The 25,994-nt window shown below is 38.9% G+C and overlaps 1 pseudogene; it reads right to left on the bottom strand.

The window, feature by feature from the left end:
* LOC102729232 (ethanolamine kinase 1 pseudogene) overlaps positions 1 to 25,478 on the bottom strand; it is a 31,727-nt pseudogene extending 6,249 nt beyond the window's left edge.
* Between the last annotated feature and the right edge of the window lie 516 nt (positions 25,479 to 25,994).

Here is a 25,994-nt window from a genome sequence, read left to right as displayed (position 1 = left end):
CCGGCTTCCCCACTCTGATCCCTGGGAGCTCTGCTGCACTCAGGCACCCCCGGTCTTTCTGTGACCCCGAGGGTCCTGAGACCACACTGTCCCACAAGGGTTCCACCCCCCACTTAGCCACCGGAGTGACATCCCTCAGCGGAGCAGACTTTTAAAAGTTCCGATTCTGTGCTCCGAGGCTCTATCACTTGCCAGAAGCGGCCGATGGAGGCCCCTCCCCTGCCGTCTATCCTCCCGAATATCGCCTCGGATTCACTTCTCCGCACGTCCTACCTTCCAGAAAGTGGTCGCTTTTCTGTTCAGAGAGTTGTTGCTATTCCTTTCTTCAATTTCCCGTTGGGTTTGTAGGTGTTCAGAATGGTTTGATCCCTATCCAGCTGAATTCCTGAGAGGAGACGAAATCCAGGTCTCCTACTCCTCCACCATCTTGCTCTATTAGCACCTCTCATAGTTCTAAGATCTTAAGATTTCTTTGTTTCAGCATCATTGTTGATATATATATATATGACATAATTAATTTTATACATTTCCATAGGCATTCCTTTTTTCATTTGTGGTTGCTGTTATTGGCACATGAAAATTTTAATTTAATTTGGGAACAAGACTATATATGATGCAAGGAGTTGGTTACACACTAGAAACAAGAATTAGTATACTTCTTCTTTTAAAAATGAGTAAATTCGGGGCCCCTAGGTAGCTCAGTCATTAAGTGTCTACCTTCGGCTCAGGTCATGATCCCAGAGTCCCGGGATCAAGCCCCGCATGGGGCTCCCTGTTCAGCGGGAAGCCTGCTTCTCCCTCTCCCACTCCCCCTGCTTGTGTTCCTTCTCTCGCTTTGTCTCTCTCTGTCAAATAAATAAATAAAATCTTTAAAAAAATGAGTAAATTAAACATCTCTACCTATATATTGATATAAATACAGATGTTTACCAAAGATAGTGGATAAAATCTGTTTTCAGAACCATATGGTAAATAGTCTCACTTTATAGACATGATAATCATGATTTCAAATATGTGCTCACATTGTTCGCTTATGTCTTTAATGCTGGTTTCTCATTATAAGTGCATTGCTCATTAAAACTAAGTTTGCAGACTGGTTTTGTCTCTGCCCATTTCAGTTTTTTTGCCAATAATAGTGTCTTCTCTAGTGTTACTGAGATTCTTGCTCTTTTTGCCTTTCTTTATTATGCCTCACTCCGATCAAGGAATGCAGACAATTCCCGAGATTGCTGGAAAAAGTCATTGAAGAGACAACACAAGTTTTAAATCTTTCATCCTTTCTCACTTAACAGAGGTATACATCTTTTCATTCCACTGAAAATACTCTTGCCAGGTCACCAGTGACTCATTTTTTGCTAAATCCTGTGAACACATGAGTACTTATTCAATTATTTGACCTTTTAGCAGCATCTGGCACTATCAATGATTACGCTTTTCTGGAAGCACTGTCATCCCTTCACATACAAAACACTGCATTTTCCCTGTTTTTCTGGTCTCTGGAGCCAGACTGTCTGGGCTCAACTCTTGGCTCTGACACTAATTAGCTGCATGACCTTGGGTAAGTCATTAACATCTTTAGGATTCAGTTTCTTTACAGTTAAAATGGAGATAGTAATAGTGCCTATCTCTTAGGGTAGGTGTGAGGAGTCATTAAGTGAATGTATGTAAAATGATTCAAGTGATACTCGGTACTTTAGCACCTCTTAAGTAATAGCCAGGGGAATGATAGTAAACGAGCTCTCTGAAAAATAAAGCCCTGATATATAGTGTTGCCGATGTCTTTGCTATAAATACGTCCATGGCCTTAAATACTCCTACCATTCTTGAGCATTTAAAAATTGGCTTTCCTAGAACTGGCCTTAGCACGCTACTGACAGCTATTTTTCCCCCTGGCTTCTTAATCTACTCTGCTTGGTCTCCATTGTGGGCTCCCCTTCCTTCTGTTTCTTAAACATCACTGCTCTTCAGTGGTATGCCCTAGGGCTTCTCTGTTGTTTTACTTTGTATATTTTCTATGAGCAATCTCCATCATTTAAAATAAAATTGAAAAAAATTAATAAAATTGATATATAGACTTCCAGGGAAGATGGCAGAGTAAGAGAATCCTAAGCTCACTTTGTCCCATAGATACACCCCACATCAGTGTAAATAACCCAGAAAACATCCCAAAGACTGGCAGAACAGACTCCCTGTAGCTAAATGTGGAAAAGAGGCCACATCAGAGAGGGTAGGAAAGGCAGAGATGTGGTTGGGAGTCATATCCGATAAAGGATTAGTGTCCAAAATATATAAAGAACTTATACAACCCAACACCAAAAAACCAAATAACCTAATTAAAAATGGACAGAAGACATGAACAGATATTTCTCCAAAGAAGACACACAGATGGCCAAAATACAATGAAAAGATGCTCAACATCACTGATCATCAGGGAAATGCAAATTAACACACACTGAGATATCACCTCACACCTGTCAGAATGTCTAGTATCAAAAAGACAAGAAAGAACATCTTGGTGAGCATGTGGAGAAAAAGGAACCTCCTCTTGCACTGTTGGTTGGAATGCAAACTGGTGCAGCCACTGTGGAAAACAGAATGGAGTTTCCTCAAAAAATTTAAAAATTGAATTGCTGTATGATCCAGTAATTCCACTACCAGGTATTTACCCAAAGAATATGAAAACAGTAATTCAAAAAGATACATGCAACCCTTTGTTTGTTGCAGTATTATTTACAATAGTCAAGATATGGAAGCAACCCAAGTGTCTATTGATGAATGGATAAAAAGGAAGTGATATATATATATTTCTTTTATATATATATATATATATATCAGCCATAAAAAAGAATGAAATATTCCTATTTGTGAGGCGAATGTGATAACCACTACACTACGGAAACGGGACGAAATATTCCTATTTGTAACAACACGAATGGATCTAGAGAATATAATACAAAAATATGTCCACATGAAAACTTGCACACAAAGCTTCACAGCAGCGTTATTCATAACAGCCAAAAGTAGAAACAATCTAATGTTCATCAGCTGGTAACTAGGTAAATAAAATGTGATACATCGATACAGCAGAATTTTAATCAGCAATAAAAGGACTGTAGTACTGACATGTGCTACAACATAGATGAACTTTGAAAACATTATGCTAAGTAAAAGGAGACAGCCATAAAAGACCACATATCATATGATTCCACTTACATGAATTGTCCAGAATAGGCAAATTTATAGAAACAGAAAGTAAGTTAATAGCTGGGTATGGTGATGAGAAGTGGGGGAAATGAGGAGTGAGTGCTAGTGGGTACAGAGTTTCTTTTGGGAGTGATGAAAAATGTTTTGAAATTGATTTTGTGATGGTTGCACCATGCTGTGAATATACTAAACCCACTGAACTGTACACCTCAAGGGGATGAATTTATAATATGTAAATTATATATCAACTTTTAAAATTTATTTCTTTTTATTTTTATTTCTTTTTATTTTAAATTGGGTTATTTGTCTTTTTATTGAATTGCAATGTCATCCACTTTTATGGTTTCAGTTACGTTTTTATTCTTAAGATTCTGAAAGTACATGTTTAAGTCTAGATTTCTTATCTGAGCTTCGTAGATGCCCTGTAGTCATTACAAACACAATAAGAGTCTTCAACTCTGCTCATCTTTCTGGGTTCTTCCTTCATTGAAAAGTCTCACTCTCACTCTGAAACCTGGGGGTTATTTGTTTTGTTCTTTCCCTCTAAATCTAACCAGCCACTAAATATTGTTTTTTTTCTGCCTCCTAAAAAACTTCTAAAGTGTCTATTTCTATGCCAAACTTCTTGAGACCACCATCAATTTTTTTTCCTGTGTATCTGTAATGGCCTCTTGACTGACTTTTAATTTTTTTAATTTATTTTTTATTATTTTTTAAGATTTTATTTATTTATTTGACAGAGAGAGAAAGGGACAGTGAGAGAGGGAACACAAGCAGCGGGAGTGAGAGAGGGAGATGGAGAAGCAGGCTTTCCGCTGAGCGGGTATCCCGATGTGGGGCTCGATCCCAGGACCCTGGGATCATGACCTGAGCCGAAGGCAGACGCTTAATGACTGAGCCACCCAGGCGCCCCAGTGACAGACTTTTTAAAGCTCTGTTTCATTCTCTACACTTCAGAGTACATATCTTAAAATATAAATCCTTTTAATGGTCTCATTTCACTTTAAGCATAAAATTCAAATCCTTAACATGGATTCTATAAAGGAGATGTCTTCCTAATACTTAAAACTATCAACAATGTATTAGATCAACTTAAAATATAGAGAGTTCCTTGTCACTAGAAACGTCCTGATAGAGGTTGAAAATTGATCATCTGTCAAGAATCGTGCAAACAATGAATCATGAAACATTAAAAAAAAAAAAAAAGAATGGTGCAAACAGTATTCATGCTTTGGATAGAAGGTAGAGACCAGTGTCTATTAAAACTCCTTACCATTTTAAGCTGCTATGATTTTAATGCGTATGCACTGTCCATGGTAATAACCAAAAATTGGTTAGAAAATCTCATGTAAATAAAAATTAAGTAAACAATTTTACAGTTGTAAAGAGTCATAAACAGTCATTTTATTCAAAAGACTGTCATACATTATAGAAAATTACTGAATACACAATTTGTATAAGAATAAAATAATATAGCAAAATTATAAAAATGGACAGAATTATAATTCTGGGAATCAGAAAAAGTCAGTATAGAATAAATAAAAATGAAATCCACTCTTTGGCCAAAAAATTTTTATCAACAAAGTTTAAGGTCACTAATATTTTTAGAACTGATGAAAATTAAAGACTTTTTTTGTTGTTGTTGAAAAATATGCTATGCTCCAAAGTCTCAGGATGTTTATGAGCTTCTGAGGTTTACCCATGAATCCACACTAGAAGACCCCACATCTAAGAGTGGGGAGCTGAGGTTTGAAGAGAAATGTTACAAAATATGTGTATAAGAGTTTTTCTAATGGTTAGCCTTACCATCAAAAGGGCTTTTTGAAAATTAAAAATGAATCAAAAATATACACAAAAAGAACCCTAATAAAAATATATTCTAGACTTAAGTAAATCTATATTTATTTCAGAAAGATGCATTATAAAAAATAAGAAAGTAGTTATTAGAAGTTATCATATAGCTCAATACCTAAATGGTAGTCATTTGAATTATGGAGAAAATTTGAAATAAGCTAATAGACCAAAAGATATATGTATTCCATTGAGGACTTTCTCATGGTAGATTTTTAAAGATGTTAAAAAAGTTGATCCAGAGAGATATACATCCATGCCTTGAAATTTGATCTCTCCAGTTTATAGAGAAATATCACATAGTGGGTTCATTTAATTTGTTTCCTGACTATTGTTTTTAAATACAATTGATTACTATTGCAATGGCAAGATATATTTTTATGGGACTTCTCATAGATTTTCTACATTGAACCATAGGCTCATTTCCTTTCGAAGGGCAGAAGTACTTAGGTCATGGTATGTCCTGTCAGACTAAGCATCATGGATAAAAGATGTCATCAAACACCAGCAAGGCATCACTCATTAAACCTTGCCAGAGTGGGTCCAAATTACACCCTCAAGTACTGCCAATGACTTCAAGTTTGATGTCACTAAAGACACATCATTAATCATCATTAATTTATTAAATGACTTTTTCTGAAGGGGATGAAAGATGGTTGTGTTATTTTCCTGGGCTGAAAGGAGGAAGGAGAAATCAGAATAACAGATGTCTCTTTTGCTCACATTATTCAGGCATCTGAATGAAGATGAATTCTGAAAGAATGTAAGATAACATACAGTGAACCACGGAGGCAAAGCTTATTAAATTTAAGATATATTTGGTGCATTTTGCTCCTGTAATCCTTCTAAACTGATTGTCTCCTTCAAAATATACAATGGTTAGCATTTTTTCATGAGGGATTTACATTTTAGCGTTTTACAACCATGGGTGATTTTCTAAAATTTACAATCAATTTTCAGTCTATGGGTGGAATTGAAATTTATAACAGTTGTTTTGCCTCAGGAAACTGATAAAACACATACTTCAGGTAAATACTTCTTTAACATTTTGATCCTTAGAACTTATGGTTGGGGGGTGCCTGGGTGGCTCAGTCGTTAAGCATCTGCCTTCGGCTCAGATCATGATCTCAGGGTCCTGGGATCAAGCATCGCATTGGGCTCCCTGCTCTGCGGGAAGCCTGCTTCTCCCTCTCCCACTCCTCCAGCTTGTGCTCCCTTTCTCACTGTGTCTCTCTCTGTCAAATAAATAAATAAAATCTTTAAAAAAAAAAAAACCTAATCTGGAAGAGGAGGAAGCCTAAGGAACCAGGTCCCTTCCATAGGTTCAATTGCCAGCTATTCACAGTGAGCCTGGATACTTTGTTAAGAAACTTTGTAGTATCCTTTGCTTGTCTTGTATTCTAAGATCTGGCTTGGTATTTAACCTGAAGCTTCACAATAGTTCATGAAATAATGAGTCAACTAGGTAGAATCATCTTTTTATTTATTTATCTATTGACATCTTTATAGAAAGTAAGCTCAGAGAAGATGCAATGATTTATCATACACTGTATTTTGATACTCATATGCCGGTGTTATTTCTTTTTTTTATGATTTTTTAAAAATTTTATTTTATTATGTTATGTTAATCACCATACATTACATCATTAGTTTTTGATGTAGTGTTCCATGATTCATTTTTTGCGTATAACACCCAGTGCTCCATGCAGTACATGCCCTCTTTAATACCCATCACCAGGCTAACCCATCCTCCCACCCCCTTCCCCTCTAGAACCCTCAGTTTGTTTCTCAGAGTCCACAGTCTTTCATGGTTCGTCTCCCCCTCCGATTTCCCCTCCTTCATTTTTCCCTTCCTACTATCTTCTTCTTCTTCTTTTTTTTTTCTTTTTTAACATATAATGTATTATTTGTTTCAAAGGTACAGGTCTGTGATTCAACAGTCTTACACAATTCACAGCGCTCACCATAGCACGTTGCCAGTGTTATTTCTTACAAGGAAATATAATGTGCTTTGGATGAGAAGTTGGAAACCAGATCTCTGGAGTGTGGTGAGGCATGTAATTGAGTAAGTCTGGAAATACGAAGAGCCAGGCTATATAGAATTTTTTTGACGTTTATGCTGCAGTGACAACCAAGAAAACAGAAAATAATACATTGAATAAGAATTTCCATTTAAAATTCATGAAGTTAAATTGAATGATTTTGAGAAGCAGCAACAGCTTTGGGGGAAAAACATTTAAACAATGAATAACTGAACACAAATGTGGTCTAAAGGATCAAAATTTGGGTTATCATAGAATTGAGAAGATAATTGGATTAAGAAAGAAGGTTCTATGTGTGTAGAACATCTCCTAGGATATTCTCCCTGTTTAACAAATTCTTTTGCACTGTGGAGTGAGGTGCCACTGCCCAGATGTCCCCAGAGTTTAGGAGGAATCAACTTCCATGGTATGAGAAGGGAAAAGAGAAGGCATGTGTGGGGTACACTGGAAGTGTGGGAAGGTGGAATACAGAATGGCCAGTAGAAATTCTGGCATCAAGATTTAGATTTTTATATCTGTAAGATTTTATTGGATAGTGCCTAGAAAGTTATATAGGTTTGTTAACATTTAATTAATTTTTAACTATAAGTAGCTCACATTATTTTCCTTCCCTCCTTATTCATTTCTACATGACTGACACATTATATTATCTTTTCTCAGTCTTGAAATAAATTTAATAGATTGATTCCTTTGGTGTGTTTGTATACCATTTCATGTCCCAGAGTCTAAGCTTTGTACAAAATCTGGGGAAATTTCTCTTCTGGATGGAGAGGTCAGGAAATCGGCATCAGCTACCAAACTTGCAAGCTTGCCAACAGCTAGCTATATTTCAAATGGGCACCTCATTTAAAAGGACAGACAAATCAACAGATACTATATATTCTGTAACAGCCGAAACATAGTAACCTAAAATCTTACTATATTCACAAAGATCAGAGCATTGTGTATTGTTCACCAGTTCTCTGAGTTTTCCATAATTTCATTCTCTACTCCCATATCACTATCTGCCAAATACCACTCTGGGATGATAAACCATGATGATGCTCTTGGGTGAGCCAGTGTCTGTCTTCTAATCCCTTGCTATGTAAGCTGTATTCTGTGGCCCAGGAAATTCGGCATCATCTGGGGCCTTACAAAAAAATGCAGAATCTCAGGCCTCGCCATAGACCACCTGAATCAGAATCTTCATTTTAGAAAGAAACTAACCTAAATGATTCCTATGAGCATTAAAGCTTGAGACGCACAGTTGTGGGTATTAAGAAGGGCACGTACTGCATGGAGCACTGGGTGTTATATGAAAACAATGAAGCGTGGATCACTACATCAAAAACTAATGATGTAATGTATGGTGACTAACATAACATAATAAAATAAAATTTAATTTAAAAAAAAGTAAAAAAAAAAGTTAAAAAAAAAAAGAAGAAGAAGAAGAAGCACTGTTGTGGCCAGTGCTGGTTCTTAAGCAATCTCCTTGGCAATCACAGTAAGTAGACCATGGCCACTCCTTTAATTTCTTTTTTGACCTGGCTCTCAGTGACAAAATGGAAGGAAAGAATCAAGCATTTATTCAAACAACCCATAATTTTTAATCACTTATTCTGCCATAAGCACTATATCAGGGACTGGAAATATAGAGATAGAGATACAGTTCCTGGCCCAGTAGCCCACAGCTGAGTGTGTGTAGACGGTGAACTAGAGGTTGCACCACAAATCTGACATCTTCTGGAGTCATCTTGTCCTTTCATGTTCCAAGTATATCATGTGGGCTCCATCCTAGATTACTCTACGTACACCAATGCCTTCCTTAATTATTTCAGAGGATTGTTGGGTGTGCCACGTTATTGTCTTTCAAAAGAGACCGAAGACCTCTCCTCAATCATCTCTTTTTTTTTTAAAAGATTTTATTTATTTATTTGACAGAGAGATAGAGAGCACAAGTAGGCAGAGAGGCAGGCAAAGGGACAGGGAGAAGCGGACTCCCTGCGGAGCAGGAAGCCGACGCGGGGCTGGATCCCAGGACCCTGGGACCATGACCTGAGCCGAAGGCAGACGCCGAACGACTGAGCCACCCAGGCGCCCCTGTCCTCGATCATCTCTTGTGTTAGAGTCCCTGCCTGCTGTTGTCCAGTGTCCACTCACCTGGCTCCTGTGTGGAATTCATGGATGGAGCCTTTATTCATTCACCCCCAAGGACCACTAACAGAAGGTCATTGTGTATGAAAGGCTTTTACTACAGCTTTGGGGATACTAGAGAGCAATTACATTACAGACTGGAAAACAACATTTTACCTGGAGCCTCTCGGCCATCTTCACTGCAGGAACCCCCTTTTGACCATTGCCAGTCTTGGCCCTGGCCTGCTGCCATACTGCAATGGCTTATTTTTCAGAACTGAGTTACTCTTCCTTTTTTTCTCACTTCCCCAGGCCAGGACTCTAAATTCCCAGCTTTTCCCATATTCTTCCCAAGTTGCTAAGGAAAAAATGGGAAATTCTTTAGCATGACAAAAATCAGAAAACAAAAGCAAAATTTTTGCCCCCAGGAAGGTACCTTTCTACTTTTTTAAGTAGAGTAATACATCTCTTTATTGACTAAATTTCACAAAAATATTTATTTTTTGCAAATGAAAAATAGTCTCCTCTGAGCCCCAGATGAATTTTCCAGCTCCACCAGGTAATCCACCCCCGCCCCCATCTACTAAGAGGGTTAGCTATCAGTGTATCAATATGGTGGCAGAGGGTAAGCACAAAGTGAAAGCTGTGGAAGGCTGGAATACTAGCCCAGGCTGTGCAGAACTGGACACAGACATCCATGGAAGGCTTCCTGGATGATATAAAATGAATTTCTGAAGGATCTTCTAAGAGTTAACAAGTTATAAAGAGAAGAGAAGGGCTAATGAATACGATGTTTAAACTTTGAGAATGCTGGGCATAAGGGATTGTGGGATGTTCAAGTGGAGTGACTATTCAAATACTAATGGTAGTTAAAGCCATGAAATCAATTCATCCAGAGTGAGAGGAAAATTGAGTGAGGTTCATCCTGGAAAGCTAAACAACGTGTAGGAAGAAGAGATGCCATGAAGGATACAGAGAAGGAACGGGTCTGGAGATAGGAAGGATACTAGAGAAGTGTGGTGTCCCTAAAAACAGAGAAGGACAGAGAATGGAGAGGTCAACAGTCAGAAATCTTTCAAATAGACCAAGTAAGAAAGATCAAGTATTGTCCAGGGGACTTAGCAGCAAGGAAGTCATCTGGGTTCTTACATGATGAAGCTCTTCCAAGATAGGCCAGAGCTCTGACAACCAGGTGCTCAAACTAAGGATTTTCTTCTCTTGAGAATCCTATTTCCTGCTTACAACACCTCTCCTCAGACACTCGTTCTGCAGTTGGGTGAATGCACCTATTCATAGAAGTTATGTATTTGTATTCGGAGATTCTTTCCCGAGCTATGGGGCATCTGACTCAACAAAAAGTGCATCATACTGTCCTTGCAATCCCATCCACAAGCATCTCTTCACCTAAGAACTCTCCCCTACCAGTCAGGGTGCACCCCAGTTGTTTTCCTATTATTCTCACTAGGCACTTAACGTGAATAGGCAAGTCATCAATGAAAATGAGTGTCTGTGCCAGGCCTGTTAAAATATAAACCAAGTGATAACAGTTCTTTGCTTCGAACCATCTAATAGTCACCCATCTTCCTAAGAAAACCATCCAACAAGGGCCTACATGATCAGTCCCTCTCACCTCTTTGACCCTTTGTGTTCTTTAACTCTGCCCTTAACTCATTCTAGCTTTCCTGACCTCAGGATCTTTCTCCCTGATGCTCCTTCTGCCTGGAATACTCTTTCCCTACATAACGTCTTAGCTCATACCTCTTTCAGGATCTTTAGTCAAATGCCACCCTTTCCATGACATTTAAATTGCAACCGCCCACAACGATCCTTTTCTCCCTCGTCTGCCTTATTTTTCCTGTTGCACTCATGATTCCCTAACACAGTATATACAATCTGTCTCACGAGATGCAAACTCCATGAGGGAAGGAATTTGGACTAACTTTTTCATTTCTGGATTCCTAGAATCTAAAATGGTGCTTGGCACAAAACAGACTCTCCACAAATACTTGTTGAATGAATGAATGATAAGCACCCGTCACTCTTCTCCACCTAGGCAAGGGTCTTTGTGGCCCTAGAAGCTTATAATTAATTTTCTTAAGACCACTTGACCAAGAGGGGCGGGGGAGTGGCAGGTGGGGGTGTGGAAGGCAGGGGTGTGACAGAGGGGAGAAGTTGGAAATGGGGGGGGGAAGGGGGGCGCTCAGAAGCCTGCTCTATAAAGCCAAAGTTCACAGGATTGATATGGCAGTTTCTATGGGCTGTGAAATTGGAGTTTAAAGCAACTGAACAAATATTTAATCCTGGTGTAAGCATTTGTCTCAGGAAGGGGCTGGAATCTGCAGGGGACTGAGGGCTCAGGCCCGGTACAGTTGATGTTGCAACCTTTCCTCCAATTTCTCTGACCTGTTCTTATCTTTCATTTATCCTATTTCCCGCCCCGAATCACAAGCTTCCTTTAAAAAATGTGCCTTGTGTGCTGTTGTTGCTTTTCTGTTGCCAGCTTAATTGTAGAAGTTGGGTGTGCAGAGAAAGCACACGCAGGTTTATGTGAAAGTCAGAAGCTGAGAGGAGTCTTTATCTCCGGGTTGACACATGACGGAGCAGTGGGATATGCTTCCTTTCTGGGAACCACTACAGTGGTCTGAGTTGTGTTGCAAGGGCAACCATGCCTAAAACAACATTCCGACCCAACTAAACTGCGTGTTGTATTGTTTAAGTAGAGGCCCCTTTTCTTGGTTTTCTCTGAAAGCAGATATTGAGAATATAGAGACTCAGTCTTCCCAAATACATACCCAAAAAGGGGTTCGGGCTGTTAAAAGGAAAGTGACAATTCTTCAGGCCAGGTATTTTCAAGGTTGAGTGTTTTCCCCAAGGCTGAGTGTTTGATTTAAAACAACAAAACAGGGCGCCTGGGTGGCTCAGTCGTTAAGCTTCTGCCTTCAGCTCAGGTCATGATCCCGGGGTCCTGGGATCGAGCCCCGCATCGGGCTCCCTGCTCAGCGGGGAATCTGCTCTCCCACTCTCCCTGCTTGTGTTCCCTCTTTATCTGTGTCTTTCTCTGTCAGATAAATAAATAAAATCTTTAAAAAAAAATAATAAAACAACAAAACAAGCTGGCAGTGGCAGACAGGACTTGACACATCCTCAAGATAAATGATGAAGTGCAGTGCAGGTCCTGGGGTTCACCTCCCCTTAGGCATCGGAGCAGCAGGGAGGTGGCCAGGTCCCGTGATCTGGGCCGCAGCCTGCACAAGTGGCAGCATTTACCTTCTTTCCGTCAGCACTGGTCACTGAGCAAGATTAAGCGAGCTCCACACTACCTCTTAATGAGACAAAATGCTACTTCATCAATACCAACTGCTCAATACGTGAGCTTCGCTTTGCATTAAGCAAAAAAGCAAAACCTAATTCCTTCTCAGAGCCATGAGATGAAATCTGGATTTATGCTCTCACCACAAATTGGAAGACACATTTATTTCAGAATTCAAAAGGAGAGAGAAGACTAATGGGGGGGGCGGGGAAAGCACAAGAAAAGCTAGTGTCCGACAGCAGAAGGAGAGATTTGCATCCTTTTACATTGTGCATAAGATTGTTTCGTAAACATTTGTGAAAGATTAAAAACTACTGAGCATATTAAGACACTTTCTGTATTTATAAGACATTAGCAATTATGATTTATAACTCTGGGCCCTAATCAGGTAAGCGATATTGACAGTAGATGAAAAAACTTAACTTTGGATAAAAAGGCTCTATTGTGTCTGTAGGAGTGTGTGTGTGTGTGTGTGTGTGTGTGTGTGTGTGTATAAACCAGCCAAATAATTATAACATTTACTACACAGTCAGGTTCTTTTTCAATTAAAATTAAGCAAGGCCCCATGCTTTCACATACATGGCCTAATTAAGTCACACAAAAGCCTATGAGGTGGCTGTGATTATTTCTCTTTTGGAGATGAAGGAGCCGTTTCTGGGAAGCTGATGATCACACAACTAGTAGGAAGGACTAGAACACCTAAATGCAGTGACCTTTCACTGCTCCATTAGCTGCCATTCACTCATCAAGCTATCATTTATTCAGTACTTCCTATATGTCATAGGAAGTACTTTTTTTTAATATATTTTATTTTTTCACTTGAGAGAGAGAGCGAGAGCATGCATGAGCGAGGGGGAGGGGCAGCCAGAGAGGAAGAAGCAGACTCCTTACCGAGCAGGGAGCCCGATGCAGGACTCGATCCCAGGACCTGAGATCATGAGCTGAGCTGAAGGCAGACACTTAACCGACTGAGCCACCCAGGGCCCCTGTCATAAGTTTTCATACACTGTATTTCATGTGCGTGAAATACATTCAACAACCCTGTGAGGTGTGTGTTTTTATCACCACCCCCACTTTCCAGAGGAAGAAATTGAGGCAGAAGTCATTGGAGGAACCTGTCTTAGGTTTCTCCGCTAGTAGATGGAGGTGCCATATTGTCACAGGATTTCTGACGCCAAAGCAGGAACACTTTCCACGGCAGCACACTGTCTGAGCACATTTTTAAAAAGATTTCTATCCTTTAAAAACAAGGCCAAGAAAAACAGAGAAACAAATCAACAAAAACTTGAAGTTTCAGACAAACATAATCATCAATAAAAGTATTTTGAATCGGGTTCATAGTAGAACATAAAAATAAAGCTTATGGAAGAATACGCCAGTGTTGTGTGATGAGTCGAAGGTGTTTTTCATCTTTCTCATGTACTGTATTTTTGTGTTTCATAAGGTCCTGCTTTGGTGAGCTTCCTGTGAGTCTTTAGTCTTTCTTGCAATTTCCACAAACATTTTCCATGGCTGAGAGGCAGGGCATTCCTTCCTCGCTGGAGGACCTCCGAGCAGTCACAGGGGTATATTCATATTCTCAGGGAGCAAAATGAAGGGAAGGCAGCAGAAGGAAGTCTGCAGAACATACTTTATCTGATTCTTCTAGGTAAAAATCAAATGCTATTGAATGGCACAAAATCAATTTTCTATTCATTTAAGAGATGGTAAACAATAAAAGACCAAGTCTAATTACTTGGATGCCTAAAATCCCATATTTGGAAACTTCATTTACTTTTGTAAAGACAAGTATTTCCATGGAACAAATTGCCCTGCAGAAAATGCTGGTTTTCTGAGAGAGGAAAGCAACTCCTGAAAATGTGAAGATGAATAGATGAAAAGACACCCGTCCCATACTTAAATGGTATTTCCTAGAGATGCTCGCATTTCCTCTCCAGCCCCACAGCCCTTTCTTGGAGATCCCACCCTCAAAACTGCCCCTATAGTTTTTGTTCAGACCCTGAGGGACCTACCTCCCTGGGTCCAGAGTAGATGCTCAATAAATAGTTGTTGACTGTTCTAACTTTCTGTTAATCCTGCAACAAATGACTGCAAACTTACTGGTTTAAAAACAATGAGAATTTACTATCTTACCTTTCAGGAGACCACAAGTCCAAAATGCATCTCACTATGCTTAAAGCAAGGTGTCAGGAGAGCTGGGTTTCTTCTGGAAGCTCTAGAGGAGATTAGTTTCTTGCCTTTTCCACCCTCTGGAGGCTGCTCACATTAATTGGTTTTTTGGCCCCTTCCTCCATCCTCACAGCTAGTGATGTCAGGCTGCTTTCTCTCCCATACCCCCTCTCCTACCTCTCTCTTCCACTTATGAAGACCCTTGTGATTATATTGGGCCCACACAGGTAATCCAGGATAATCTCCCCATCTCAGAGTCAGCTCATTAGTAACCATAATTCTATCTGCAACCTTATTTCCTCTTTCCATGTCACACAGCATAGTCACAGATCCGGGGATTAGAACAGAGACATCTTTAAGGGAGAGGATGAGTGCAGGTGCAGTTCGTACACACTGATGGACTGAATGAACAAACTAGAAAAAAAAAATAAGCTTTGCCTATTTTTTTTAATTCAAGCATGGTTTTGAATGGGCAGTGTAAAGAGACCAAAATTTTCGAAATAACCCAAAAGACCGGAAGCTTGCATACATCACTTTGAAAAGTCCATTGACTGTCTCATGACTTTAAGAACAATAATCTACAATTGATAGTGGGAGATCAAATGATTGCTATCATGGAGTATTTAAATCTCTATGCTGTAAAAAGAAAAATCAAGTACCTTCATCAGGAGAAATAAATTATGAAAAGGCTCAAAAGCATTGTGTCTATTTTGTATCTGGCCTCCTGATCATGCTAAAATACTTCGTATGGACTGAGGAAATGACGGAAATCTCAGGGATATCATTTCCTATAATCCTTGGATATAGATCCTCATTAGAGCAAAGCCAAAGGAACTGAACTGTTTTATCACTATCCTGCTGGGAGTAGTGCTTAAATATATGTGTTAATGATACCTTTTAAAAAATTTCTGTGACATACAACAGTGAACTTTGTTCTTTCTACCAATAGCTTCATTGCCTGACACTTTAATAGCAGGAAACTTATGTAGGGGCTTCATTGACCATCCCCACCCCTACCCACTTAGGGTGAGTTTCACACCACAAAGTAGCCCAGAGGCATCTTTTTTTCCATTAGAGAAATAAAACCCTGCAGAAATACAACTCTTTCTACCTAATTTGAAGGGCATGTAAAACTAGACATTAAGATTCCAAAAGACATTTAAGGTTACTATTAGTATCTAGTATTTGGCATTCTTTTATACAAAATAACATTTTGGATGTAATTTTCCCAAACCACATTAACACCCTGATGCCTCTTATTATCTACATGGCACGAAACTGACCACATCAAGAGAAGTAATCATCTCACTTGGAATTGAGAATCTTCTATGTCCTCTTTAATATTTTCTCGGTTTTAAGAGCTTTTTTTTTTTTTTTTTTTAAATCAAGCTTTCTTTGGGGATCTCACTGTTGTTGATGACTACCATATCTTAAGGCACAATTGAAAACAGCCTACCACAAGTGGGAAGCCCTCAGTTCTAGCCAGTAATTTCCCATTTCCCATATTACTCTTTTTTCTTAATAGAGTCCAAATTACTCTACTAAGCATCACATGGATTACCTTATTTATTTTAATACTGAGAAAACTCTCCCCACTTTACAGATAATGAAAACGAGGCTAAGCAAAATTGATATACTTAATATCTGCCTGCTAGAAACGGTGGACTGGGGACTCTAACTTATCTGAGGTCAGTATCCATGACTTTGAATGAGGAGACTTAGCCTGACCGTTCCTAGAAGCTAGAATAATTTTGTTTCATTTTCTTATGAAGCAATCTAATAAGAAAATTATTGAATGTTTAATATGCCCTATAGGAAAGTAAGATCTTCTCAAAATCTACCACAAAACTGTCACACATCATTAACATCATACTATTACTTTGTTAGTAATCTAAATATATATGGTTGTTTAGGGATCTGAAATTCAAAAAATGCAAAAAAAAAAAAATTGAGTTTCTAGATCTTGTAAAAGGACAGTTTTCTATTTATTCCTTACTGCATTTTCTAAATCTTACTCTCTCATTTCAAAAATCACAAAATGATATATTTTGGTAATAAATATTGTTTTGATCTTTTCAAGGTAACTTTGAGCAGCTATGTCATACTACTGTTTGTATTTATATGTCATATATAAATATAAAAATTTTAATTGTATTAAAAACATGTAATGTAAAATTTACTATCTTAACCATTTTTAAATGTACAGCTCAGTCATGCTAGATTTATTCACATTGTTGTGCAACAAATCCTCAGAACCTTTTCCGCCTGCAAAACCAACTCTATACTCATTAAAAAAAATCCCTTTTGTTCCCTGCTCCCCTCAGTCCTTGGCAACCTCCACTCTATTTTATGTCTCAATGAATATGACTACTTTATTTTTTTAATTTTATTTTATTATGCTATGTTAGTCATCATACATTACATCATTAGTTTTTGATGTAGTGTTCCATGATTCATTGTTTGTGGAATAATACTACTTTGGACACCTCATATAAGTTTTTGTCTTTTTGTAACTGACTTACTTCATTTCGAATCATGTCTTCAAGGTTTATCCATGTTGTAGCATGTGACAGTATTTCCTTCTTTTTTAAGGCTGAATATATTCCATTGTATGTGTACAACACATTTTGTTTATCCATTCATCCACTGGCGGATGCTTGGGCTGCTTCTACCTCTGACCTATTGTGAATAAAGCTGCTGTGAACACAAATGTGTGAGTAACTCTTTGACACTCTGTTTTCAATTCTTCTGGCTATAAACCCAGAAGTGGAACTGTTGGATTATATGGTAATTCTATTTTTCATTCTTTTGAGGAATTTCCATACTGTTTTCCATAGTGGCTATATCATTTTACAATCTCACCAACAGTGCACAGGGTTCTAATTTCTCCACATGCTCACCAACACTTGTTACCCAAATGCAAAAGAATGAAACTGGACTCTGACACTATATACAAAAATTACTTCAAATGGAGTAAAGATCTAAACGTAGGACCTGAAACTATAAAACTCCGAGAAGAAAACAAGGGAAAACCTTTGTGATATGAGTTTGACAATTTTTTTTTTTTTGGATATGATACCAAAGCACAGACAACAAAAGCAAAAATATACAAATGAGACCACATCAAATTTAAAAACTTCTGTGCCTGAAAAGATATAATCATCAGAGCACAAAAGCAGCAGAATGAGAGAAAATATTTTCAAATCATACATTTGATAAGGGCTTAATATCCAGAATATATAAAAATTCTCATAACTCAACAGCAACAACAACAACAAATAACCTGATTAAAAAAATATGGGCACAGGTCTTGAATAGATATTTCTCCAAAGATGATATACAAATGGCCAATGAGCATATGAAGAAAGATTCAGCATCAATAATCATTAGGGAATGCAAATCAAAACCACAAAGATATCACCTCACACCCATTAGGATGGCTACTATTAAAAAAAAAAAACAAACAACAGAAAATAACATGCATTTTCATATATTTTAACATTCATTAGTTTTTCATTGGTTTTATTTTTTTTATTTTTAAAGATTTTATTTATTTATTTGAGACAGAGAGAATGAGAGAGACAGAGAGCACATGAGAGGGGGGAAGGTCAGAGGGAGAAGCAGACTCCCTGCCGAGCAGGGAGCCCGATGCGGGACTCGATCCAGGGACCCCAGGATCATGACCTGAGCCGAAGGCAGTCGCTTAACCAACTGAGCCACCCAGGCGCCCTTTCATTTGTTTTATACATTAAAACATGGCATCCTACAAGTTTATAATGATATGCAAATAAGGGTGTGTTTTAACTATTGTTTGATGACTCCAGTTGTGAATTCTCATTCACTGGGTAAAAGAAAGCCTGGGACTAATGACAGAAGCTCAACATGGTCCCATAAGCACATTCATGTACTCAACACACTTGTCTTATTTCTTTTCTGGTCTTTGGGTTGGAGCCACAAAATGACCTCATCCCTGGACTCTATTTCCTTGAAAGAGTTAAGGCCTATATTGTTTCTCATTTGGGATTGGCATTGTATTTTATGGATTCTGTTAGGCTTGTGGGATTTATTGTTTAGCTCACAATAAACAAGGTCCAGGTAGCTCATGTCATTCTTTGTGTAAATTAGAAAAATGTTGCCTGTTTGTAAGACTGGACCTCATAACTCATGAATCACCGAGGGGAATGTGGGGCTGGGCTCAGCACCCACAAACGGATTCACTCAGGTGTCCTTGTGCAGTGGCCCAGTAGAATAATTTTAGCTACTAATTCCTCTTAGAGGATTTTGACAATATGGTATTTAATAAAGTAGCATATTTCACCCTCAAAACAAGCCTTTTTGTGACTTGATTTTCATAGGGCCTTTAATCCCTCATCTTCTTCCAAGGCCAGGCTCCTTGGAGGAGGTGGTCTGAGCTACTCTTGGGTAGCGAGGCCACGAAGTGGGTCTCTCATGAGAAGCTGGCACCTCTGCCTCAAAGAACAACATGAGTAGAATTCCCCAAAAGCCAATTATGTAGTATGACACTTTGGCCAATAGGGATTATTGTCTATTTGCAATGGCAGGACTATGATCATTGGCAATCCTCTAACTATTCAGAAAGCTTTGCTTGTATTTAACTTGTAAATGCATCTGAGGTCTTCCTATTACTTATTTATTTGTTTATTGTACACATCTTTTCTTGCTGTGTCCTTGGAGGACACAATTTAGAATCCTCTGCTCAAGAAATTAAATATTTGAAAGAGCAAGTTAATGAACACATTCTTACATTGTACTCAAGATAGTACATGCAATACAGGCCAAATAGATCTTGTTGAGTGTCTGACTTAATTTTGCAAATGAGAGATGCTGTAGCTCTTGATATGAAAGGATGGAATTGAATCTTTATGCTTTGGTTATTTTTAATCAACGTTGTACTCTAAAAAGACCATTTCAGACCACATGTAAATGAATAAAAAAACTGAAAAGTCAAGAACCTTGACTTCTTCAGAATAAACCATCAAATATAATCTACCTAGTATTGAAAGTATCTGAAATTACTTTGAGGATTCTACAGGGTTACTTATCAAAGAAAAGTAAAATTGCAATTTAAAATAAAAATTTTTGAAGGAGCAAAATTTATCCTTTTTTCCTCTTTATATTTAATATTTTAATACTCATAAAGATTTTACTTATATCTGAAGACTTCTTTATTCACAGTAATAATGTCAGATTAAGGAGGACATACAAAATAAGAAAGCCCATTCTTTAAGCAACTATATTGGTTGCTCTGCCATACACTTTTCAGTTTTTATAGTACTTTTCCATGCTATCAAGACACTTAATAGCTCAAGAGAGTGAGATACCGAAGACCAGAGGTTTCCCTAAAGTAATTCAAGGTTGGGTCTATATATATCAGGCAGTTGCATCTTCTTGCCATACACCTGTTTCTTTGGAGCAGGAGATGTTTCCTTAAAGTTAAGACAGCCTAGAAAACAGACTCTAGTTAGAGATGCAAAGATGAATTCTTAATCTCACCTAAGAACCATGAGATCTCACCACTCCAAACAAAAAAATAAATACATCTCTTACACATATTTTCCTCTCTGTATGTTAATTATCTTTTTTACTAAACCAAGGATCTTATTTCATCTGAACGTCACATAGAATTTTCCAGTATTACTGACTGCAGACTATAAGTCAGATTTTATTATGAGACTTGATTTTACATCTTTGATAGGAGATACAATTTAACTCTGGTTTTGCTTGCTGGCAGATGCTCATAAACATATTGCTTGAAGAACATTTAGAAGAATGGGCTGGTTGATTATTGACCACACTTAGCAAACCACTGGCCTGGGATACACCTAAATCAATCTTCACGATTTCCTGCTTTAATTGACTACCAATTCCACAACAAACAGACTCATTTACAAAGGAAATGGGCTGTCCTGCTTTAAGATTTCTGATTAACCTTCGAATAGCTGTTTTTTATCGAGTTAGAGCACAGTTCTTTTAAAAGATTATGAAATGACTACAGTTTGTGCTCTGGGAATCAAGCCTTCAGACCAGGTATTGTATGCTCTGATTTGTACTGGAGAAACATGCTTCTAACAAGGCATAATGAAATTATACATTCAGGGTAGGCATGACTTTTCCATAATTGATATAGGCAGAGATGAGATTAATAAAAGAATAAAGCCTCCTAGAAATTTAATAGGGCTTGAATAATATTTAAAACATTAAAATCATTTTGATTTATAGCTGATCCATAAATTCTAACCTTTGGGCATAGTATTTTAAAGCTGAAAGAGACCACATACTCTAGTTTCCTTACTTTATAAACAAGGCAACTAAAGATCAGAAACAAAATAAGCAATGGACACATCAGGATCGGAACTGAGATCTCTGATGGCAGAGATACTTTTATTTCAACCATCACATTCCAAAACAGCAATTCAGTACTGATATTGTTATAGGCCTTTCCTGAAAATTCTCTGTAAAATAGAGGGACCTTCATTCTCACATATCACTGCACAAGAACTTGGATTATGGATACCCCAACCTCTGAGTTCTGTGGTCCAGTGATCTCTATGAAACTTTAAGAATGAGGCAGGGAATACTGGTTCTTTTGCGCCTTTTGAAGAGGATTTGAATGCAAGGGAAATGAGGGCCTTTCCATGGAGAGTGGGCAGTATAGGACAAAGTGGGAGAGGGATTGGGAAAATAGGAGATGGGAAAATTATATCGAGAAAACTAAAGGAAGCTGGGTCAAATAGGGGATTGAGGCTAATTAAAAGTCCTAAGTGAATGATGGGACTCAGTGGTGAGTTACCTTTGCAGTTAGACAAGCTTGGGACCAATCGAGTGACGTTGGAGAGAAGAGGGAAGTGAGCTCACTTGTCTGAATCTCTTTCTAAGGCCACTGCAGGCAGGTGGTGCGGTGCTGACGCTGAGCCGAGGCAATCTGGCATAGCTCGACCACTGGTACGGCTTTGCTCTAAAGGCGCAAGTTCAGAAGCATACATGTGATTTATTCCCTATTAACACTGGATAATTATTGTAAAGTATTGTAATTACTGTGTGCGTTGAATTAAAGAATATTTTGTAGCATGAATGATGGCAAAAGACTTGAATACGATCGTTGTCAATTAATATGAAAATTACTCCGAGCAGCAAAATAGTTTGTCATTTTTACTAAAATTTATTTACTTCTTATGGAATGAGGAAAATTCTGGCTATCTAAAAGCTCATTTTATTAAGAGAATGGACATTTTAAGAGAATGTCTAGAAGTTTGAAGTTTATGTTAGGAGAAAAAGGAAAGAAAAATTCTAGTTATTTATCTTGAACTTTTTCTTTAAAGATTTATTTATTTATTTGAGAGAAAGAGAGTGTGTGCACATGAGCCGGGGGAGGGGCAGAGGGAGAGGGAGAGAGAGAATCCTGAGCAGACTCCCCACTGAGCGCAGAGCTCAATACAGGGCTGGATCTCAAGACCCCAAGATCATGACCTGAGCCGAAATCGAGAGTCAGCTGCTTAACCCACTGAGCCACCCAAGCGCTCCTTGAACTTTTGGTAATTTGGTAACTGTTTTTTCATAATCACACTGATCATCTCAACACTATTCTCTTGAAGCTTCTGAAATGCAGTATTTTGTATTAACAACCTCTAGAGAATTAAAAACAAAATGATAATGATGAGGGAGCCGGAGGCAAGCTGAGGGCAAAGCACAAGCTAACATCCCAGAAGGCCCAGCCCTCCCCAGGTGGGATCTGTGTGACCTTCCTCAGGCATTCCTGGCTGCCCTAGAACAAAGGAAAGGGAAAAACAAATGGTTAACTGACAGAGATCCTGGTCATGCAGGATGTGTCTCCATCAGTTTGCAACTGTCTTAATGATTTACAAGAAAAAAGCAATCTTAGCCACACTTCCAGAAATCTGTAGTTTCAGTCTCCTGGGACCCTGACATCACCCTCCCCTCTGTAGGATAGAAAATCATATAATCAGCCACCCCGCACACTTACAATGCAGCTCTTTTTGCCCACGGGTCCTGACCCTGTGCTTTAATAAGACTACCTTTATGCACCAAAGACACCTCAAGAATTCTTTCTTGGCCTTCGGCTCTGAACCTCACCACTCCAAACCACATCAATAATGTGACAAAGAACATACACATTGGCAGGGTCCTAAGAGTCTTTGAAAATGAATTCCACAACTGAGGTTTCTGAGGGAAGGAGTTTCCAAGTCTTTGAATATTTATTTTGTTGAATCATTGAAGACTAATAGGTGCTCTAGCCTTAAAACACAAACCAAAATACCGCATAGATGACAGAAAAAAAGCATCTTCCCACTCTAAGCCTCATTAATTATAAGAGCTAATATATAAATTGAGTATTTACTATACTTTATGTTCAAGGCTTTTCAGGCATTGTGTCCTTTAATTTTCCAGCTTTATGTAATATGTAATATTATCCCCATTTTATAGAGAAGGAAACTGAACTTAGTGACGTTAAACAGTTCTTCCAAGGCCACATGAGCTGGGTTTTACGTGTATATACAGTAATAAGCTCTTTGTTACCCAGATGATATCTCTGGTTATCACAAACTCCAATAGACAAAGTATGTAGAAAATTTGAAATAACTGCAGAAGACCTCCTGCCTCTAGCCCAGGTGCTCTGACAGAATAGCCTTAGGTTCATGGGCAAATTCCAACACACAGCCTTCAAGGGTAAAGAGATGAGTGCAACTTGCAGTTGAAATTCAACCATCTTTCTGAACTTCTTATAAAGAAAAAATGACCCCTCGCAGGGATTACAGTCCTTAGGTGGATTCTTGCAGCTTTGTGTAAAATTTAAGGCTATTTTGAGAAGACACTAGAGGAAGAGGTCAAAGAGGGTTTTCTTCTATTGGTATGGGGGAGACAACCATGTTTCTTCTCTCTTACCTTTCTTCCATTATAACCATGGAAGGGATTGAACTCGCTATTCTTTCTAACAGAATTGACTTATGTTGACAAAAATTTCTGAGGGTTGGCTTGGTAATCATGTTCAACAAACCAACCGTAAAGGCCATCCGTCATTATGTATTTTAGCTCCAGGGGACTCCTGGGAGTGAGGTTGAATTAAAAAAATATGCCAAAAAAAGTGAAGTAGAAAACTAACATTTCGTATATAGACAGAATGGAAATTATGTTTACTGTATCTTTAGTCGATTTTATTGTACCTAATACTGCAATTGCTAAACAAGTAGAAAAATAAACATTACAAACTGTGAACATCAAAAACAAATTAAGAGCTAAAGTAGGTCTAGATGTAGAGGTTGCTTTTAGACAACAGGCTTGAGCAATGGAAACTTGATCAAGGCCAAAGGGCCCACAGTGATCCCCTGGCTGAATACAGACAGGCCCACCAGGGGACCCACCTCAAAATATCTAGAGACCCTAACTGACCCATGGGCTACTTACAACCAGGCACAGTTACCAAAAAAGGGAAAATTCCATATGTCCCCATACCTTCTTACCCTCTCGCTTTTAATGCAGCTCCAACCCACCGCCTTGTTACAAACAATCTCTCCTCTGCTGTCCGGCCCCACCCCCTTGAGATGTATTCAATAAGCTTCTATCTCCCTTGCCCTGCCTTGGGTGAATCCTTTCACTGCCCACCACCACCAGCTTCCACCCGATTGTCACCCCACATTTGGGGGACCCCATCTGATCAGGAGAGACACCACATAGAATAAAACTGAGAAGACATGGTTGTTTTTGTGCTTGTTTTTTCCACAAAGAATCATCTGTTTGTTCTAGGAAATAATTCAAAATTTATTCAGTTTCTCCAACCCAACTTAAAATTCTTAAAAGTATAGAAAGTTTAGTGTCTTTCCAAAACTTTGTTTTAAAAATTTTGCTTCCTTGGGGTGCCTGGGTGACTCAGTCAATAGAGCACCTGCCTTCAGCTCAGGTCATGATCCCGGAGTCCTGGGATGGAGTTCCGCATCCAGCTCCCTGCTTAATGGAGAGTCTGCTTCTCCCTCTGCCCTTCACCCCACTCGTGCTCTCTCACTCTCTTGCTCTCTCTCTCAAATAAATCAAATCTTTAAAAAAAGAGAAAGCTACAAACCCTTTTACTTACTCAAACTACCGTCTCTTAACAAGTAGCTTTGAAAACTTTATGAAACAAACAAAATTAACCATCATTTAAAGTCATCTTTTTGCTGATAAATTGCAACAGAGACAACATGAGCTTATTTGATTTTTAGTAAACCTTGGTAGAACAAAAAATTTATATTTAACACCGAGAACTCTAAAGACATGTCTATTTTAATTGGACCAACAGCCTTGGATTAGCTTCAATACCGAACGCGCTGCGCCCGCGTCCACTAACAAGTCAACCTGTTTGTCTCCCACTGTCAGGTCTTCCCTGGGGCTCCTGTGGGGAAATGGGAAGCGAGCGGTTTAGGTCCAGGGGAGCGCTTGGGCCCCTGCGTGCTGATTTGGGAAACGCTTCGGTTTGAACCTCACGAGGAGGTAGCCCAACAGCTTCGGGTGCTCTTTGCTCCTTGCTGGTGAGGGTAGGAGGAGCGGGAGTGGATGGTGTGGAGGCCCACAGGATGGTTTAGGGCTGGCTGTGTGAGCAGCCTGGAAGGTGGTGCAAGAACAGGAACAGGAGGAGGGGGAGGAAGGCGGCATAAGGGGGCCGCTAGCAAGGCTGAAGGTGGATTCAAAGTTTGGACTAACATTTCTTTTTCTTCATCTCTTGTCTCTCCTTCCTGCAAAATAGGCCTTTTCTCTGGTTGCTTTTCAGCCTTCTTCACCATTTAGTCAGAATATGTCCTAATGGACTTTCTTTGGAAACAGAGGGAGTATTCTCCATCTTTCTAGGCAAAAGTTCAGAAAGAACACAGAAGAAACAAAACTAACTAAATGGAGCCCAGAGTACCTCTGCTAGTATTTGTTCATCCCCCAAAGTCTGGGGACTCACTGATTGAACCAAAAGGCTTCCTAGTTTCTGGTTCCTCCCCAGAAGTCAGAGCTTCACCGACTGAATCAAACGGCTTCCTGGAAGAGCTGAGAGAGCCAAAGCAAAACCCCCTATTTGGAGGCAATCAAATGGGAGGAAGGAATCCAAGAAAGCCATTCAGTGACCATCTTTCCTCTGAGCTTGGTATATACATAGACCAGGTGGTGTTACAATAAAGTCATTTCTTCTTAGTCAAAGGTTTATAACTCAAAGAAGACCAGTCAGCCAATATTCTCCCTAAGAGGCTTTGGGAGGGGATAGGGTTAGCATTCCTCATCATGTACACACACACACACACACACACCCCAACAGA

The sequence above is a fragment of the Leptonychotes weddellii genome, chromosome 2 (assembly GCF_054177405.1).
Source record: "Leptonychotes weddellii isolate Sample4059 chromosome 2, ASM5417740v2, whole genome shotgun sequence".
NCBI classification, from domain to species: domain Eukaryota; kingdom Metazoa; phylum Chordata; class Mammalia; order Carnivora; family Phocidae; genus Leptonychotes; species Leptonychotes weddellii.
Note: the sequence above shows the minus strand (reverse complement) of the source record. Positions and strands in the feature narration are given on the sequence as shown.